Below are 20997 nucleotides of genomic sequence, written 5' to 3'. Positions count from 1 at the left end.
AATCTTTAGCATGCATAGTTCACTACGGTACTATGCTATGAGGGCCACTCATAGCAGGTGGCCCTCAGTTGTGGTTTTTCCAAGACTGAAAGAAAGGCTCATTATCTATAAAGGGTGTTCTATCCAGGCAATGTAAGATAGTCAGCTCAATCCACCATACATGAGAGACGCCAGCTGGGGTCTTAGATGGCAACAAGGCAACACGTCTCTGCCAAATGTCAGTGAGTGACAGTGGGCAAGTCACTCTACCCTCTGTACTTTCATTTTCTCAACTATGAAAGAGGGACATCTGCCCTTTTTCCCTCACAGGGTCTTATGGGGGATCCGATAACCTGTGTCACTCATTAAGCAAACATATTTTTGTCTGTGTTCACTTTCAACTTTGTTTTAGGAACTGCCTGTGGCAGTGGAGAGATAATTAAAACAAAAACATGATTCCTGCTCTTAAGAAGTGCACAAATTAGTTGGAGATTCTCATTAACCTTACCCTGGTTTCTCCTCAAAGATTCATGGCAAATATCATCATCTTCTGCATTTTGCCTTCATGTTTATTTAAAGAAAAGTAAGATTTTATTTCTCACCCCGAATACTAAAAAGCACATCCTGATACTTTTCACATTTTATTTATTTATTTATTTATTTATTTATTTATTTATTTATTTATTTTGAAGAGTCTCGCTCTGTTACCCAGGCTGGAGTACAGTGGTGTGATCTCGGCTCGGCACAACCTCCGCCTCCCAGATTCAAGCAATTCTTCTGCCTCAGCCTCCCAAGTAGCTGGGACTACAGGTGCACACCACCATACTCAGCTAATTTTTGTAATTTTAGTAGAGACTAAGGTTTCACCATATTGGTCAGGCTAGTCTCGAACTCCTGACCTCAGGTGATCCACCCACCTTGGCCTCCCAAAGGGCTGGGATTACAGGCATGAGCCACTGCGCCCAGCCTAATTAAAAAAAAAAAAAATTCACATGGATTCACTTTGTTTTTTAATATAAGCAAGATAAATAACTGGCCATTTCTATGCAATCATCCCTACTGAACCAAGACAGAGGACCTTCGTTGTTGTTTGTCACTGTTGTAGTTGCTGTTGTTGCTTTGCCTAACCATTACAGAAGGGATAGAAAGGCAAGATGCTTCTCTAACCATGAGAGATGTGGTAGAGGGGTGGGACAGACAGACCACACTGCACAGTGGGAGGGTCAGATAGTTCACTCTTGGGTTAGGACAAGCAGACATTAAGGCTAAGCACACTCCACAGTGAGAGGGTCAGATGGTGCCCTCCTGGGTTAGGACAAGCAGGCATGAAGGACATGCACACTGCACAGCAGGAAGGTCAAATGCTGCACGCTTGGGTTAGGACAAGCAGACATTAAGGATAAGCCCACTGCACAATGGGAGAGTCTGATGGTGCCCTCTTGGTTTAGGACAAAAAGACACTAAGGGCAATCACACTGACGTAACACCAAGTAGAGAGGAGGAGAGAGAGCAGGGAGAAGAAGCCGCATTGCAGCACATGATGTGGTTCCTTCTGTATGTGGATTTCTTTTTTTGTGTGAAAAATGATGAGGACACTGGCTGCGTCTTCAGGTCTGTTGGTGGTGTGATCTGATACAGCACATGGAATAATAAAGGAACAACCTGAGGGAAGAGAAACAGTAAGACTATAAAGATGAGGCATTGTTGTCATCCCTGTGGACTGCAGAGTATAGCTATTTGAAATGAAGAGCAGCAAACATTTAAGCAGAGTTCATTTCAAATTGTTTGTCTTGGAAGTCAACATTTCTTTGGTAAACAGAGGAAAGGCTTGGGGCATTTCATTATTGGAATATAACTAAGTCCTATTGCTTTACATTTAGATAAGGCAAGTGGGACACAGCAAAGTCAAGTGACTTCCCTCTGGAGGCATGTGGCTGGTCAATTCCACAGTCTTGGCAAGAAATGAGATTCCTATTTTCCCAGTCCAGAGTTCTCTTACTGTGAAAATATTTTCTTAATCTTTAGCATACATAGTTCACTACGGTACCAAAAGCAATATCTAATTTCCCTAAATATAATTTATTTAGGACTTTGCCAGATTAAAGTGATGACAGAGAATGAGGAGCCTCAATAGGAGGAATTAGGAGACCCAAATGCCTGAAATCCAAAACACATCAAGTTATAACCCCTTGCCTGCCAATGCATTCAGAGAGGGTGCTGGTTACAGATAATTTTTTTATTCCTTTTTTGACATCTGTCTGATCTCTCAGAGAAATGCTCTGCAGAGCTAACCATCTGGTTTCTCATGCGGGATGTGCCACAGCTCAGGTGGTATGGTTCAGCAAAAAAAAAAAATACATAAATGAAGCAGTAAGCAAGCAACAACCTGTCCATCTTTTAACTGAGAACCACATGATCAGGGGCTGCTATCTGTAAGATTCTCATCAATAACTTATTTCCATGCTCAGCATTCTCCCACCACACATGCTGATGTGAAATAGTTAAATAAACTGACTTAACTGATGGGAATATTTCATTTACATCCGTTACTGGTATCATGGCTGGTTTTCTTAATATATTAGAGAATTTGCCCATACTACACCTGTCACAGGTGAAAAATCTGCATAGACATGCATAATTCATGAATCTCCAATCCCAAAGAGAGAATTGCAAAGTCTTGTTATTGCTCAAATGCCAATTTTACAGCGACTTCTCAGATATAAATGAAGAGTCTGAAAAAGACATCTGTCAGAAGGGGCTTTTACACTGACTCCATATCCAAGGCTGCTTGCCATTGGCCGAGGTGACTGATGCTTCTTGATTATATCCATGGCCCTGCCCCCCACCCTGCCCAGGATTTCAGTAGAGCAGGTGCATTTTCGATTACATAGACCTCATATGAGACAGTTTGAATTTATGGTAAAAGTTCATGGGAGTGGAAATTCATTCATAGAACATGACCAAATTATAGGCATAAAAAAGAGAATTCATAGCTACACATTTTCCAGACATTGAATAAGTCACATTTTAAATTTGACCTGTTCCTTATAATGTTGTTGCTATCCAGAATGTTTTTCTCTTACTCCTCTCTATAAATTTTAAATATGACCCATTTCAAAATTCCTTTATCATCTTATTTGCATTGCCCAAAATAAATGTGACATACAAAAAACATTCTTATTATAAAATAGTTAGATTACATAGAAATATATGCAGCCCCTCCTTAAACACTGGTAAACTCTTAGCTATGTATACTTCAAGGATTTTTCAATGCATTTATATAATGCAGGTTCAAATAATGTTTCCTGTATAAATTTTATTGGAAAGTTTATTATTTTCAGTGCTTTCTCCTTTTTTTGTATTTGAGCAAACTTTTTGTTTAAGAAGAGTTTAGATTTGCAGAAAAGTTGTAAAGATAGCTTGGAGAATTCTCACATACCCCACACCCAGTTTCCCCAATTGCTAACATCTCACATGGTACATTTGGCACAACTAATGAACCAATATCAATGCATTATTATTAACTAAAATGTATATTTTGCTCAGATTTCTTTAGTTTTCTCTAATATTCTTTTTCTCTTCCAGTTTGATGTCAGACTGCCTGGCTTCTAATGCTAGAATTCTTAGATTACTAGCTGTGTATGTCTGTGTGTTTCATTTTTCTCATCAGTAAATTAAGGTATTAATATAAAAGTATCAACTCATATGATTGTTATGAGGGTCACATGAATGCGTGGTACTATGTATTAAAACAGTTTCTGACATTAATTAAAAGCTGAGTATAAATATGGTATTTGACAAGTATATTTTTCCAAATAAGTTTGTAATCTTGAAAGACAAGTCTTTGTTGTTTTTCACACATAAAATAAAGCACATACAATTTACAACAACAGCTTTGTTCATAATGGGCTGAACACGAAACTTTGCTGAACTGACTTTATGAGAGTAGCAATCTATTAGAATTATACAACCTCTAGAATTTTGGGTGAAATCTCTGGAAATTTTCTATTCATTTTATACTTTAAATAAGAATGGAAAAATCATGTTAAAGATAACATTTTGTTTTAGTGTGGTTTTGTTTTCATTGGTGGTGTTTTGTCAACAAACATTTATTGTGTGCCTCCTATGGTAGAGGAACATGAGATGCAAAGGAAAAAGACAAAATACCCTGGTTTATTAAAAAGCTTACAATTATAATGGAAAACATACCTAAAAGACCAGGATTAGAGGAGATATTTGCAAAGCGATGAAAGAGGAAAGCCTGTAGGGAAAAGCCCAGTCTCATTGCAGCGGGTGGGAAAAGCTTCACCATGTTGACCCCTTTCAGGTGAGCAATCGCTTCCTTCAGCTATTGTAGCTGCCAGGCCAATGAGGCTTTGTGTGAAGGTGAACCCTTAAACAGACCTCATGAGACTGACAGATACTCCAGGAGGTGCTGATGGCTCCCTGTTGAGTGAGGGGAGGTAAGGGAGTTTATTCTATGGTAAATACAAAGAAGCTATAAAAGACCCTGGAAGATTAGCCTGGTCCTAAAATGTCCATCTCATCTACCAAGAGAAGATACAACCAGAATCAGGAGATTGGTGTTCTCAATCCCAACACTAATCCTAGTACAATAGTGCATTGTAGTTTTATTTGGTATTTGAGGTCTATTTTTATCATCCATGGCTAAGGCATTCTCCAGGCCAATAAGCAGATCAATCGCTATTCATTGAAAAGCTTCCAGGTCCCAATTCCTATTTTGCTTCCTGTCCCGGTTAGCTGTGCTGTACCATGTAGAAACCTCAAAGATCAGTTTAATCTTTTACTTTCCAAAAATCATACCCTAAGTTAGATTCCTGCTACCTGAGGGTCACGCTGAAGTTACTGGTGAAGGTTATTGTCATTTGGGCCTTTGTCATTTGACATCCGTCCAGCATGCCAACTCCCTTTCTTCCTTAATTGACCGTCTTACTTTGTGAGTTTTAGCACAAGGCGAAAACCACCTCTAACTGTGCAAGAAGTCATATTTCAGATTTCTTCGGCTCCTGGGAACCTATGATAAAGCTTAGCCTATCATTTGGATGTAAGTTGGACTTTGTCTCAGAACCTGGAAACTCTGCATAATCCTTTCTGGCAAAAAAAAGAGAGCAGCTTCTTCCTATGGGCACAGGGGTGGTGGATTGAGCTGCTCTGTCCTTGCTCAGGTGTAGTGTCAGCAGCACTGTCCATTCCCAGGATAATCAGTGACGCTATCTTCATGAAATGAGCTCACTGGCATTGTTTCTGGTGATGAAGTTCTACACCTAACTATCTGGCCTTCTTGGAGCTTCTATGAACTACCCAATAACTTCTAATAACTTATTTTCTGCTTTAATTAGCTAGATTAGGTCTCAGTTGCTTTCAACTAAGACTACTGATAAATAACAGCTTTTTAATTACTTTTTATTTTAAAATATCTCCACCTATAGACAATTTAATACAACAAATATCCCCTCAAAATTTATCTATATCTGTCAATTTTAACATTTTACTGTCTTTGCCTCTTGATTTGAAAAAAAACTTTCTGATGTCATGACATTCATTCCTGAATATTTCAGAGCTCATCTCTGGGACTCAAGGATATTCTCCACATAATCACTCATATGCATAAGAAATTTTACATTGAAGCAATAATACTACCTAGAAGATAATTCATATTCAAATGTTCTTAACTGTTCAAATTTTTTATTTTTATTTTTTATTTCAAAATTCAAACAACTATCCTGTTTGGTAGCTGGTTACCATATAACTTTAATCTTCTTTAAAATAGTTTTAAAATAGTGTTCTCATCTTTTTTGGTCTTTCATTATATTACTATTTTTGAAAAGTCCAGGACATCTGTCATGTAGAACTACCCATCTTCTAAATTTTATCTAATTTTTTCTTATAATTATATTCAGTTAAATATTTTTGTCAATAATACAACAGAGATAATGTTATGTCCTCAGTGCATCATGCCCAGACGCTCACCACATCAGTTGGTTTCATTTTTACAATAGTGAAAGAAGCAGAGCAGTGGTTGCCTAGATAGGTGCTGGTAACAGGTGGGAGAGAGGAATTTTAATTACAAAAGGGATTGATTATACAGGATTACACATGAGAAAGCTTTGGGGGTGATAGATTCATTATACTGATGGTGATTGTAGTCACACAGGTGCATGAATATAATAAAACTTACCAAATTGCAAAACTCATATATGTGTAGTTTGTTGTAAAACAACTATATAATAATATCATTTGTAAAAGCGAATAATAAAAGTAAAATTTGTTGATCAAAATATTTGCTTAAGTATTAAACAAAATTTAAAAGTCCTGTCCTGTAAGACTTCTCATAGATTACCTATATCAAATAAGTGTTTTGGTGCTCCACGTCTTGCCTAAATCTAGTAGAGAACTGAACCTTTGTTCCTTAAGAACTCATCATCTTTTTTCTGAACTCATGTTTCCCAGTACATAATTTGGCAAGGGTGAACTTATGTCAGTCTTTGAACATACGTACTGAAAAAAAAACTCCAATGTACAGTGCTGTAACCAGGGGATGAAACAAGAACACACTTAATCCCTGTTTTGAAAACCTCGGTTTAGAAAACACCAGTAATACAAAAATTAGTAAATAAAAGAAAATTGATCATGCTATATTCGCTGTAGACTTTGGTCTATAGACTTTGAGTCTCTGTAGAGCATTTCTCTTAGGAAGTGAATAAGTCAGCTACTATTATGTAACAATCCATCTCAAAATTTAGTGGCTTAAAGCACCAATGACTCCTTAGTTTGCCTATAAATCCATCTGCAATTTAGGTGGGGTGTAGTGGGGAAAACTTGTCGCTCCTCCACACAGCATCAGCCTGGGCACTTAACTGGAGGGTAAAGGATCCACTTTCAAGATGACGACCTCGCAAGGCTAAGCAAGTTGGTGCTGGTTATTGCCCAGCAGCCCAGCTGAGAATGTGGCTTGTGTATTGTTTCTTTTCCATGTCACCTCCTCTAAAGACGTCTGGAGATTTCTCACAACATGGTGGCTAGTGTTTTAGGAGTCAGTCATTCTCCCATCTTCTCTGGCACCTGCCTGCCCAAAGAAAAATACCTAGGGAGAAGCGCACAGAATATTTTGACCTAGAGTTGGATGTCTTTCATACTGTTTTGGCCAAGTCAGTCATGAGAGTCCGTCCGGGTTTGAAAGAAGAAGATATAGACTTCTGGAATCTGGAGACTGGGTAATGAAAAGTTTGTGAAAAGACACTTACTACAGAAGCTTCTTTACAACAGGGTTTAGCTAAGATTTAGTTGGTACTTCAAAACTTAGCACTATTAAATTACTGTTTTCTTATAGTTCTTACATTAAGTCTTCATGATTGTTTACAGTAAACTTAGTACACTGTTCAAAACTTAAATAGCTTCAATTTTATACACTTCTTATGAAAACAGCAAGCATACAACTTTCTGCTTTTTGTTTCTCGTGGGAATCTCAGATTTTAATATGAATGTGAACAGTTAACACACACACACAGACAAAACAGAAAACTGTTAAGCAAAATGCACGGTGTTTTGAAATTAAAAGTAAGTTAATTTTGAAGGAAGCTATTGTAGTATGTTAAGAATTTATTTAATTTATCAGTCTGGGAGACAGAGCTAGACTCTGTCTCAAAAAAAAAGAATTTAATTTATTATGGAGTTGAATTTAAATTTAATTGAGCACAATTTGTTTTCAGTTTTATTTTGTGAATCTTTACTTATGTCTTTTATGTATATTTTATTTATATTAATTATATTAATTGTGTCTTAATATAAGTATGTGTGTATACACACATAGAGCCTTTATGAATATAACATTATATGATATTGTGTGTATATATTTATAATATATAAAATATATGTATTATGTGTGTGTATTTGAGAGAGAAAGAGAAAGAAAGATTTTTTTATGGTGTCATATTACACAAAACAGGCGAACAAAATAAAGAATATAGTGTGGTAGGAAAAAATAGAAAAAATATGTTTGCAGTTGCATATAACTTACTAAAATTCTATTCCTACACCTTTGACAGGTTAATATTCCCTAACATCACTTCTTTTTTCTGTTAGTAACAGTAAAATAATGCGATCTGCCAAGCTGAATGATTATAAGAAAGAATTGAAACAATATTTTAAATTTTTGTGCATAGATGTTCAATTAATTTTTAAATTATTTTTCTTTCTTATTATATTGATCTATCAACAGTTTTCTATTGGTGTTTATACTTCTGACTTATTTGAATTTAATAGTTTGTTCTTGTGTTTTCTTTCAGAGATCTTAAGTATTTGTAACCATATTCATCCATGGAATGATCACACTACAGATGCAAGGGCTCTGGCATGTGGTAGATAATAAATATTTGAAAAATTAAGTTACTAATATTGATTTTTTCATATTTAAGTAGCTCATACATATTAACAAAATACTTGCAAAAATTTTCTTTCCTACAGCAGAAGTCTGTAAGCTTTAATTCTACCTAGAGCATGCAGATGAAGAAACTGAGACTAAGAAATCTTGAGTCATGTTCAAGAACATGCAACTAGTAAGAGAGAAAATCTAATTTTAATCCAATAAAAAACCCAATTTTTATTTCAGTGTTTGCATGCTATCTCATATTTAGGGTTAATTGCAAAGTAAACAATTGCTGTAGATAATTAACCTCTAAAATTAAGCAGCTGCACTTGATAAATTCAGCACTAGTTATTTCAGAAAGTTAGGAGTGGTAGAGATTGAGAGATTTGCAGAAGGGGAAACCTTCATCATTAATGAGTTAATCTCAAAAGACAGTGTAGGTCATATTCACTATCAACTGGAATAAGCCGGGAACCTCTGAAGGGCATAGCTTTGGAAGGAAGAATGGCAAAGAAAGCTTGGTTTGATATCGTCAGAAAACTCATAAATGTTTCATAAGGACTTTACAGAAGAAGAAGATAAAACCTCTCCAAATGACCTCTTTTGATTTTCTCATAATGGGGAGATTACAAATCCAGATGAAACATCGGGCCAGGATGAAGACCTGCCTTTTGAAAACCTGAAAATGCCTTGTCAAAATCCATTTTCTCCTATCTGATCCTGCATGTTTCTGCTACTCTCTGCACTTATAGAGAAAGAAGGTTATCAGATTGTCACAGCAAGGGCAGCTGTGGAGTCACCCGGAGAGGAAAATCCACCCCACTCCACTCTGACGGTCTGGCTGGCAGAGCTGATTCTCTGTTCATTGAAAATGGCACAACAGAGGTGAGCCAGATTCTTTTACAGGCTGTGGGTAGTTGCCTTTTTAGTCTGATGCCTACTAGATCTGTGGCCGTGGCAGGTCAGCCAGATAACCAATACCGAATTTCCCCTTGGACAAATGCTGTGAATGTTGTACAATTTAAATAAATGAGTATGTATTGAAATTTTTTACACACTATACAACATTATGCAATATATTTCTTATAAATACATATTTTCTTATTTATTTCATTAATAACAATGTTTATTGTAGAATGATAGAAAATAGAAATAAGCAAAAAGATAACAAAATTATCATTTACCCAAGAAGCAGACATAATCTGGCATGTGTTGTGACAGAACACATTCCCAGTATAAAATGCTATAGGTGATAGTCAATATTCCTCTCCAAAATTCTTTAGCAATTTCAGTTCTCTTGATTACATCAAGATGAACAACTTCTTATAACCTATAGCTAGAACTATAATAAGAGAGTGTTATATCAGTATATAATTATTCCATATACAAATATATCTAAATTGTATATCATTATATATATTTGTATTTTTATTATATGATGCATATGTACACATATGTGTATATGCATTTACAAAATTGTATACAGCTGCACACACACACACTCACACACACATTTTTTACTGTGGGTGGTGGCTTGTGTGCTTACTCTCCCTTCTGTACTCATAACAATCTTAACCACCATTCTGTGTTGCTTGAGACCTCACAAAGTGGGCACAGAAACTTGGCTAAGTAGTCAATAGGCTTCAATGGCCTGGCATGCCAATTCTTCCAGGGGCAGCATTCATTGTGTCTGATTATTTCCACGAATCACAGATTGTTTCATGAGGACTTCTGGCATTATGGTCCTGTTGGGATTCTGCTAGTTACAGCACCTTCTCTCTTCTCTCCATCTAATAAACCTCACTCTACCCTGAAGTCAAGCCTGACTCCTAGCTCCTCTGTGAAGTGTCTCTCAATTTTTTGACCATAGTGAGTCTCTCGTTTTTTTGGACACTTAGGACCACAAACATTTTATATGTAATCCTAAATATATTTCTGATAAATATATCACTTGCATATGAGACTTCCCATTTAATGCACATATGTCTTACCTTCCTGGCTGTGTTCATCTTTAAAGGCAAGGACTATAAAGTTATATCTTTATATCATCATAGGAATAGTACTGGGCATTACTCAATAAAAGGGGCTCAATATATCAAGATACTCAAGAGTGTGTGCTTGGAATAAGTGAAAGATATGTGTTTGCATTTTTACCAACTTAATAATAGTCTGGACTAAACTTCAAAGATTCTATACTTTTTAATTATTAATTTTTTCGACTAATTTATTTGTCTATCTTCAACTTTATGTTAAAGGGTCTATAATGACAAATATCTCATCTTATTAATATTGACAACTTCATACATGCATGCCTATGTGACAGTTAAAAATAATTATTTGCTGAAGTTATAAATAACATTATAATCTGCCTTCTCTCATATTAGCTCTCATATTGACTGTCTCATATTGACTCTTGTTCTCAAGATAAGGCTAATTCTTTTTATACACAACAGTCTTTAAAATATCTGATGATAGCTCTTGTGTCTCCCCTGTGCCTTGTCTTTCCCAAGCTAAACATCCTTAGGTCTATCATCTCTCTCTGTTTCTAGACCATTCAGTAGCTGCTTGATTTCCTCTGGAGATGGTCCAGATGTCCAATGGCAATTAGAACTGAGCACAGTTATTTAAGCAATTATTTACTCATTCCTCTTTTCTCTAATAGCTGTCTATGTGATAGGGCGATGAATAAACCTTACTCACTGCCTTTAAAGACAATGTTTTCACATTCATGTTTTGGTGACTTTGGCTGTAATGATAAGATTAAAACAAAAATAAATCATTACCACATCAATCTCTGGTAAAAACAAGGAACTGCTTTACCCTCCCCATTCTCACTTCCTTCCAAGGTTAAGGAGAAGAAATTTTGTTAGTCCTAAAGATTTTAGTGAAGTAGCTGACATGCCCAGTTAGTTCATACTCAGTAATATATTTCAGATGTAAAACACACACACACACACACACACACACATATGTGTGTGTGTGTGTGTGTGTGTTTATAAATGTTGCTTTACCATGTGGCTCTCTGTAATGGTAATCACTTACTTCTGAACAAACTTGAATTCTTTTTTTTTTTTTTTCTGCAGGACAACTGCAGCCAGATGGACCTGAGACTCTCTGTGGCTTGGAAAGAGGCAATTTTTGCCCTATTCCTTAAAGCACCACAAAGAAATTAGGTAGAATGTAGACAAGGAGGTTTGGAAAATAGGATTTCATAGTTGTCATTCACTAGGGGGCTAAAGTGTGACTCCATCCAGCTCAGCAGTGTAGAAGTGCTTACTGAAGCTGAAGCCAAAACTCTAACATGTAATACAGTAGGGTATATTAAATTTACCTACTGTCTGGGGATTGAATTGAAAAAAACAGCTGATAGGGAATGATGATTTCCTCATGAGAGCCTTAACCAAACAAGGCAGATGACATTACAGTTTCCACAATAGGAAAAGAGGTAGATGATGCTATAATTAATTAACACATCTAAGGAGGTTGTGAGTAAGACTATTTGGGTGATGAAAACCTTGTCCACTAAAAGGAACCAAAATAGAGGGTAGATAATTCCACTTCAGATAGATCATCTAAGAGAGAACACTGAAATTTAACATAAAGTCGAAGGCAATACCCAAAGCAAATAAGGAGAAGGAAGACAGGCTGCCTGCTCATCTGGGATTGGCTGGAAGCCTTGAGAGACTCCCTAATACAAGGAAAAAGTGAGTGAGAGACCCCAGTGGTCCACATTCTCACCATGGACAGCTGCAATTCTAGCAACAGGAGAGTTCTTTGACCCTCACTGGCGCTGAAATTAATTAAATTAAGTGTATTTCCCAAGTATTGGGAAGTTCCCTAACATAGGGAACTTCCAAACAATTGTGTGAGGGGACTGCTCCAAGAGACAGGATTTGCAGGCCCTACACACTCCCTGAGACATAAGCAGCTGCAGCAAGGCACCATTTTAAAGCCCAACGCCAACAGATGTATAATCTCCTATAGCCCACTGACTCTGAGGTTGAGGGACAAGAGAAGCATGGACTCTTACCTTAAGGGCTGAGATACGAATGATCATGTGCTACAACTTTCAGAGCTAAGACATTTCCAAGGCACCAGCTACTATATCAGGCCCAAAGTGTGCCACTTACCAAAGCTGAGGCATGAGCGGTGTGTGCATCCTCTACCGGCCAGTACCTCTGCTCTTTACAGTGGCAGAACAGCAGCATGGCCACCGAAGCCCCCAACCCAAGAATTCCGCAGGTAGCCTGGGGATTACCCTGCCCTTGCTGGCCGTTGCACACATCATCAGGGGCCTGAGGACAAGGCCTTCTGGCCTGCCTTTACCCCTAACCCCCAGACCAAAGCGCACAGTCCAGGAACCAAGGGATCACACAGTCCTGTCCACCAGTGTTGGCTTCTAAACCTCTACCAAGGGGCCTGATGTTGGACCTAAGCACCCAGCCACTACCATCTCAACTGGCACCTACCTGCTTATGCCACATGTGGAACTAGAGACTGGTCCATGCGGTCCATCACAGCCATTGCCAACACCAGTGCATACCACTTAAGAACCAGAAGGTCATCTTGCCACTGCCATTGCCAGCTTCTCAGAGCCTGAGAGCCCATCTACCCACCAAGCTCACTGATGCTACTATGCTACTACCAGCATCTAAGTAAGTCACCTGGAGGGTCAAGAATCATCCTGACTGTACCTACTAACACAGGTGCCAGCATACACCACCCTAAGGCCTAAAGATAGGCATGCTCAGCTCACTACTGCCACCATTAGAGATCTAAGTCTGGTCTACCTGGCAGGTTAATCTCCACTCAACTTTACCACAACTTCCACTTATAACTGTATCCTAAGCCACTAAGGAAATTGCAAATAACACAAACGTCTACAGGTAAATAAAGCATACAGAGACTACACTCTTGCACACACTCAGAATCAAAGCCAGATTGCCCTGCCCAAAAAACATAATAGATACATCCTCAGGAGAAAGTCCTCTCCTACAAAAACAAATTCTAAAAACTTGAAGAAGTAACTGTTATACCAGATGTGTAGATATCAACTAAGGAAACAAGAAACATGGAAAAGCCAGGAAATACGACACCTCCAAAGGAACACAATAATTCTCCGCAACAGATCTTAATAAAAATAATTACAAAATTCTAGAAAAATGATTCAATTTTTTTATTCCAAATAAGCTCAGAGAAATACAACAGAATTCTGAAAAACACAACAAATAAATCCGAAAAAATAATTCCAAATGTGAATGAGAAAATCACCAAAGTGATAGCTATCATAAGAAAAGAACCAAACTGAATTTATAGAACTAGAGAATTCATTGAATAAAATACAAAATGCATTCCAAAGATTCAACAATACACTAGACTAAACTGAAGAAAGAATCTCAGAACTTCAAGGCAGGTCTTTTTAAATAAACCAGCCAAATAATAATATAGAGAAAAAGTATTTTTTAAAAATGAACAAAGCATATGTGGCATATGGGACACCATAGACTGAATAATTATTCAATTAATTGGGGTCTCAGAGGCCAAAGAAATAATGAAAGAGTAAAAAAATAATAATCAAACAATAAATGGAAACTTTCCAAGTCTAGCAAGAAATTTAAATATTAAACTAAAGGATGCTCTGATACCAGCAACGAGATATAATACAAAATGGTTTTCTATATGATGCATTATATTCAAACTGTCTAAACTCAAAGACAAACAGAGAATTCTAAAACCAGCAAGATAAAAATGTCTTCTCACCTACAAAGAATCCTCCATCAAACTAACAGTGATACTAAGTAGAGGAGAAAGCCCATGCAGTCACTATTTTCTGGTTTTGTTTTTTTTTTTTTGAGACGGAGTCTTGCTCTGCCACCCAGGCTGGAGTGCAGTGGCATGGTCTCTGCTCACTGCAAGCTCTGCCTTCTGGGTCCATGCCATTCTCCTGCCTCAGCCTCCCGAGTAGTGGGGACCACAGGTGCCCACCACCACGCCTGGCTAATTTTTTGTGCCTTTAGTAGAGACGGGTTTTCACCATGTTAGCCAGGATGGTCTTGATCTCCTGACATCATGATCCACCCGCCTCGGCCTCCCAAAGTGCTGGGATTACAGGCGTGAGCCACCGTGCCCGGCCGGCACTATTTTCTTGAGCAGATTTTGCTGTAGGGAACAGACACTTGGTCCTGTTGCAACCTGTGGGAGACCTTATAAAAATACTTCAAAATTATCTTAACTTGTTAGTACCAGCTGAAGACTGTCTCAGGAGTTTTACTCCCTAGCATGTCCTGACTGCCTGGTCCAGTGTAAAAGAAAGCATGCAAGTAGAAAGTTGTAAGTGGTTATACTAGGACACAATGCGAAGTTATAGGGTGATATTTGCTGAAGAGATTTTTGTTGGCCATTAACAGCAGCTACCACAATATGTAAATCAATATGTAGAAATGTGAATAGATTTTGCTTTTTGTACAGTATATAGATACATTGTTGGAACCATATCTAAATGAAGTCAAGGTGTTTGTAATGTTAGTTTGTCTTTGTACCACTTTTAGTCTGACCACAGCTAATTGGATGAGAAGCCTTATTCTCTCATCTGTCTCCAAATCTCTCCCTTTAGACTCTAGTTCTCATTATCCTCTTCATGATTAGTTCCATGACCAACAGAGACAAGCTATGCAGTTGTCCTACTGTATCTCTGCAAACAAAGAACCACTTATTTTCCCTCCAATTTTTTCTCTTCAACTCAACTGTTGTATATCTGTTCAAACACCCAGGAGTTCAATACCTTCTGTCAATGAATTAATGAGTTTTACCCAATAACTTTATTGTAAAGAAAGTCACACTAGGGGAAAGGGGCTTAAATAAGATCACGTGAAAGACCAAAGGGGACTATTTTTAAAATCCAGTAAGAAATCAAGAAAATAGAAATATAAGTGATCCATCAAGAAATGATATAATTTAAAGCCTTTGGGTTAATTTATGTGACAAAATGTTTTGTGATTTCAAAAATTGAATTCCTATAATTCAGCTCTTGGAGAAAGTATGTAATGGGCTATATTTACCAAAGGAGCTGAGTCACAACCCAAAAGCAGCAATGAAATCCCACAGTGTCTGTGAAGAATTATCTTCCACAGATATGCTTGGAGCTCCACTGGGTCACGAACACTATAGAGCTACCAAGATAGTTTTATAAGAGAGATACTTTCAATTTCAAGGGGTAACTTTTATTTCCTCTAAGAAACAACAACAGTACAATACCAAATAAAATTGGTTCCTTCTTTTAGGATTCTTTGCCTTTTTACTCCTGGGTTACTCCTCTCAGGAGATTTTATGGTTTTTTACTGGTTGGAAAGGGCTGCAACCATGCCCAGTGTATTAGTCCGTTTTTACACTGCTATAAAAAAAAACTACTTGAAACTGGGTAATTTATGAGGAAAAAAAGGTTTAATTGACTCACAGTTCTGCATGGCTGTGGAGGTGACAGGACATTTATAATCCTGATAGAAGGTGAAGAGGAAGCAAGGACCTTCTTCACATGGCAGCAGGAGAGAGAGACAGAGTGAGGGCGGAAGTGTCACTTTAAAGCCATCAGATCTTGTGAGAACTCAGTCACTATCACAAGAACAGCTAGTGAGAAATCTGCCCCTATGATCCAGACATCTCTCATCAGGCCTCTCCTCCAACTTGTGGGGATTTCAATTCAAGATGAGATTTGGGTAGGGACGCAAGCCAAACCATACCATTCTGCCCTTGGCCTCTCCCAGATCTCATGCCCTTTTCACATTTCAAAACCAATCATCCCTTCCCAAAAGTCCCTCAAAGTCTTAACTCATTCCAGTATTAACTCAAAAGTCCAAGTCCAAAATCTCATCTGAGCCAAGACAAGTCTCTTCTGCCTATGAGCCTGTAAAATAAAAATTGAGTTAGTTACTCCCAAGATACAGTGGGGGTGCAGGCATTGGGTAAATGTTCCTGTTCCAAATGGGAGAAATTGGCAGAAACAAAGGGGGCACAGACCCCATGCAAGTCTGAAACCCAGTGGGAGAGTCATTAAATCTTAAAGCTCTGAAATAATCTTCTTTGACTCAATGTCTCACATCCAAGGCAAGCTGATGCAAAGGGTGGGCTCCCAAAGCCTTGGGCAGCTCCCCCACCATGTCTTTGCAGGGTACAGCCCCCTTTGGCTGCTTTCATGGGCTGTCATTAAGTGTCTGCAGCCTTTCCAGGTGCATGGGGCAAGCTGTCAGTGGATTTACCTTAATGGGGTCTGGAGGATGGTGGCTGTCTTCTTGCAGCTCCACTAGGCAGTGCCCCAGTGGGGACTCTGTGGTGGGGGTGTCAACCCTATATTTTCCTTCTGCACTGCCATAGTAGAGGTTACCCACAAGGGCTCTATCCCTGTAGCAGACTTCTGCCTGGACATCCAGGCATTTCCATACATGCTCTAAAATCTAGATGGATGCTCCCAAAGCTCAACTCTTGTCTTTTGCACACCTGCAAGCTTAACACCATGTGGTGTTGAAAGGAGCACTGCTTCAGAGGGTGCAAGCCCCAAGCCTTGGCAGTGGAAGCTTCCAAACTAAAGCAATAGCCCAAGCTGTACCTTGGCCCTTTCAGCCATGGCTGCAGCTGGGATGCAGGGTGCCATGTCCCAAAGCTACAGAGAGCAGCAGAGCCCTGGGCCCAGTCCATGAAGCCATTTATCCCTCCTAGGCCTCTAGGCCTATGGTGGGATAGGCTGCCAAGTAGATCTCTGAAATGCTCTGGAGACATTTTCCCCATTGTCTTGGCTATTAACATTCAGTTTCTCTTTACTTATGCAAATTTCTGCAGCAGGCAGCTTGAATTTTTCCCGAGGAAATCGGTTTTTCTTTTCTACCACATGGTCAGGATGTAAATTTTCCAAACTTTTACACTTTGCTTGCCTTTTAAACATAAATTCCAATGTCAGACTATCTTTTTGTGAATGCTTGTGAATGCACATGACTGTATGCTTTTAGAAAAATCCAGGTCATGTCTTGAATGCTTTGCTGCTTATAAATTTATTCTGCCAGGTTCCCTAAATCATCTCTCTCAAGTTTTAAGTTCCAAAGATCTTTAGGGCAGGGGCAAAATGCCACCAGTCTCCTTGCTAAGGCATAGCAAGAGTGACCTTTTCTCCAGTTCCAAATAAATTCCTCATTTCCACCTGAAACCACCTCAGCCTGGACTTCATTGTCCATATCACTATCAGCATTTTAGTCAAAACCATTCAACAAGTCTATAGGAAGTTCCAAACTTTCCCACATCTTCTTGTCTTCTTCTGAGCCCTTCAAACTGTTTCAACCTCTGCCAATCATTCAGTTCCAAAGTTACTTTCACATTTTCAGGATATCTTTATAGCAGTGTCTCAGCTCCTGGTACCAATTTTCTATATTGGTCTGGCTTCACACTGTTATAAAGAAGCACCTGAAACTGGCTATTTTATGAAGAAAAAAGGTTTAATTGATTCATGGTTCCATATGGCTGGAAAGGCCTCAGGAAACTTGCAATTATGGCAAAAAGCAAAAGGGGAAGCAAGGACTTTCTTCACATGGCAGCAGGAGAGAGAGAGAGAGGAGAGAGAGAGAGAGAGAGAGAAGTGGGGGGTGGGGTGGGATAATGTCAGACTTTAAAACCATCAGCTCTTGTGAAAATTCACCTATCACAAGAAGAGCAAGGTAGAAATCCAACCCCATGATCCAATCATCTCCCACTAGGCCCCTCCTCCAATACATGGGGATTACAATTTGAGAGGAGATTTGGGTGGGGACACAGAGCCAAATCATATCACCTAGTAACTCCTGCAGTGCCCGCTATGCTAACAGTTCAGAGCTCCAAAAAGGGAGGATGCTGCATTATGGAGCAAAGACCTTGACCTAAACAACTACGTATGCTTCAGGTGACTTTGTGTGCCTGAGTGTAAGTCATGAGATGCTTCTTATTACTCAGGCGTGAGAGCCTATGAAAAAATGTTGATACTGGGCTTTGGGCTTTGGCTATAAACTCAAAGGTCTTTTCAAAGACATGGTATAATCTTTAGATCTTCTAGTTTAGTATTTCCAGATTTAGCAAATATAAATACCAGCTTCCCCCCAAATTGAAAATTTGTATAAGCAAGAATAAATACATATAAATATAAAGCATATATGTATACTTGTATTTATTTTGTAATATATATATATATTTGTAAAGTGTATATATGTATATATATAAAAAGTATATGTATACTTTATATATATATTTGTAAAGTATATATATGTGTGTATATACACACACACATATATGCATACATAGATTTTTTTTTAGTATTAGGTTGCTCCATAAAATGTTGGAGACAGTAAAAAATATTGTTTATCTGAAATTCACATTTAAATTGTGTCCTTTATTTCATCTGGTAACTGCATTCTAGGGCCTGCTTTACTGCCATCACCCTTATCTCAGTCTTGGGCTTAACACCACTCCAGGTGAAAATGGGACATTGCTATATGACTTCACTGAGGGGGCCTTTTTGAGGATATCGATCCTTTGATCCTCCCATACTTACAGTGTCTGCACCCTGTTCTCACCACTATGTTGACCATATTCCAGAACGTCCTGAAACATTAAAGGACCCTGACAAACTAGCTGGCACAGCATGCCTCCCTCATCCCTGGTCTTGCTTCATTCATGTGCTCACTCATGTATTGAAAATTGAGTGCATGGAGCCTTCAGCTCCCTCAGGGTCCTTCCTCTCATACATTTGAAGTGCTATTCCAAGGGCTAAGTACATCTTCTTCAATTTTCTTAATAGCAAAAACAGCTGCCCCAGCATAGAATTAATTGTATTACCTTTTTATTTTGTTCTCGAGCACTTCTTAATCTCCTACTCACATTCTTTTGCCAAGGACATTCTCTGAGCTTTGTGTGTGGGCTCTTTCATTATCTTTCCTTCCCTAGTGTCTTTTCATTACTCTTATTGCTTGTGGATTTTGTTAAGGGGAAGTCTCAATTATAATTATAGTGCTCAGAGTTGTTGTCCTTGCCAGAACGACAAAGAAAAAAGAATCACTTGTCCACTGCCTCCTCAGATGTCAGGGTTTTCTATCATAGGATATTATCTCAAGTTATTATCAGAAATGTTTGCATGTGGGAGAATTTTGCACTTTGGGGCTTACGTAATAGGCAGCCAGTGAATTCCCCAAATCGAAGTTGGGAGCTGTGGAATTCTCCTCATTTACTACGTGCTTTGAAGCACATAACTTAAAGGACAAATAGAAAGTAAAGTATTCATTCTTCCACCTCGACTTTGGATACTTAATCATTCCCTTATGCACACACATTTTGAAATAAGATCAATGTTGGAAAATATGTAGAAAACATGTCCAAATAATTGACTAATAGTTTTAGCTCACACCATGAGTTCACACGAGATTGATGAACTATAGATTTGAAATTGTAGAAAAACATCAAGGTGCAGCATAGGGTTTCACACCCTGAAATTAAAATTTTTATGTCAAAGATGGTCAGATTTTTGACCCAACTCTTCTCTTTACCTTCCAGATACAGAGCTTGACTACGTCTCCCAGCCCCACATGCAGTTAGGTAGGGCCATGTGGTGGGTCCCGTGACAGGCATGTCCAGAGGAAAGTGAGCAGTCGGGATGCACTTCCAGGTCTGCTCTATAGTGACCTCTCACATTGATCTCTCTTTTTCCATCCAGAGGTTGAATGGAGACAATTCTGGGAATCTAAAATTGGGGAAGGCGCAAGATAGAAGAGACTTAGTCCTTGGTGAAGAAAAGTATCCTAGCAGCAGTTCATGACCTGGAACACCCACACTGGCCTAAATACGAGCATACAGTAAAATTTGATTGAATGAAGGCTTTATATTTTTAAGAGCAGCTAGCTTTCTAGGTCAATGCAAGACATTCATTCATTCATTCATTCATTCAGTATGTCCATGAGTTGTTCTTCACATATGTGCTCAGTGTCCACTACGTGACAGAGTCTCTGCAAGTTATTCACCTTGGTAAATGTATACTGTATATATATCCACACATCTGCCATTACGGAGCTTGCAGTTTACTGGGGATGAGGGACAATAAAGAAAAATGAAGTAATCATGTACCTCGTGATAAACGCTATGAAGGAAACACATGGGAGAGATAATTCCTAATGCTAAATGCCTGCCTGCTCATGGTGGACATGGCCAACTTCTTGCGGTAGATGATGTATAAGGTGAGACGTAATGGATGAAAAGGAGCCAGATTTACAGATAATTGGAGAGGAGAATATTAGGTAAAGAAAATACCAGAAGCCATTAAAATGAGAAAGAAACTGGTGAAAAATAAAGCCACTTTTGCTGAATTATACTGGGAAAGCTGAATAATGTGTAATTGGAAAAGTAGGCAAAAGACAGGCTATATGGGCCATAAGGGTCACATAGGGATATTGGAATTTAGCTTAAGTGAAAACATGTTTATTTAACCCTTGAACAAACTTAAGCTTGGGCTTGGTATAAAAGGATTGATTCTTTACAATATTATTTATGTTGCTGTGCATAGTATTGATTATAAGCGGATGAAAGTGATAATATAGAAAAAAGTGAGATATTGGAGTGATCAAGGTTAGAGCTAA

General features: G+C 38.3%; 1 long non-coding RNA gene across 1 annotated transcript; it reads right to left on the bottom strand.

Annotated features, from left to right (window-relative positions):
• Positions 1 to 981: 981 nt before the first annotated feature.
• LOC134737258 (uncharacterized) lies at positions 982 to 20093 on the bottom strand. The gene is made up of 2 exons (XR_010121958.1): positions 19915 to 20093; positions 982 to 1641 (listed from the first exon to the last, which is right to left on the bottom strand). It is a non-coding gene; the product is annotated as an uncharacterized lncRNA (long non-coding RNA).
• Between the last annotated feature and the right edge of the window lie 904 nt (positions 20094 to 20997).

The sequence above is a fragment of the Symphalangus syndactylus genome, chromosome 7 (genome assembly GCF_028878055.3).
Source record: "Symphalangus syndactylus isolate Jambi chromosome 7, NHGRI_mSymSyn1-v2.1_pri, whole genome shotgun sequence".
NCBI classification, from domain to species: domain Eukaryota; kingdom Metazoa; phylum Chordata; class Mammalia; order Primates; family Hylobatidae; genus Symphalangus; species Symphalangus syndactylus.
Note: the sequence above shows the minus strand (reverse complement) of the source record. Positions and strands in the feature narration are given on the sequence as shown.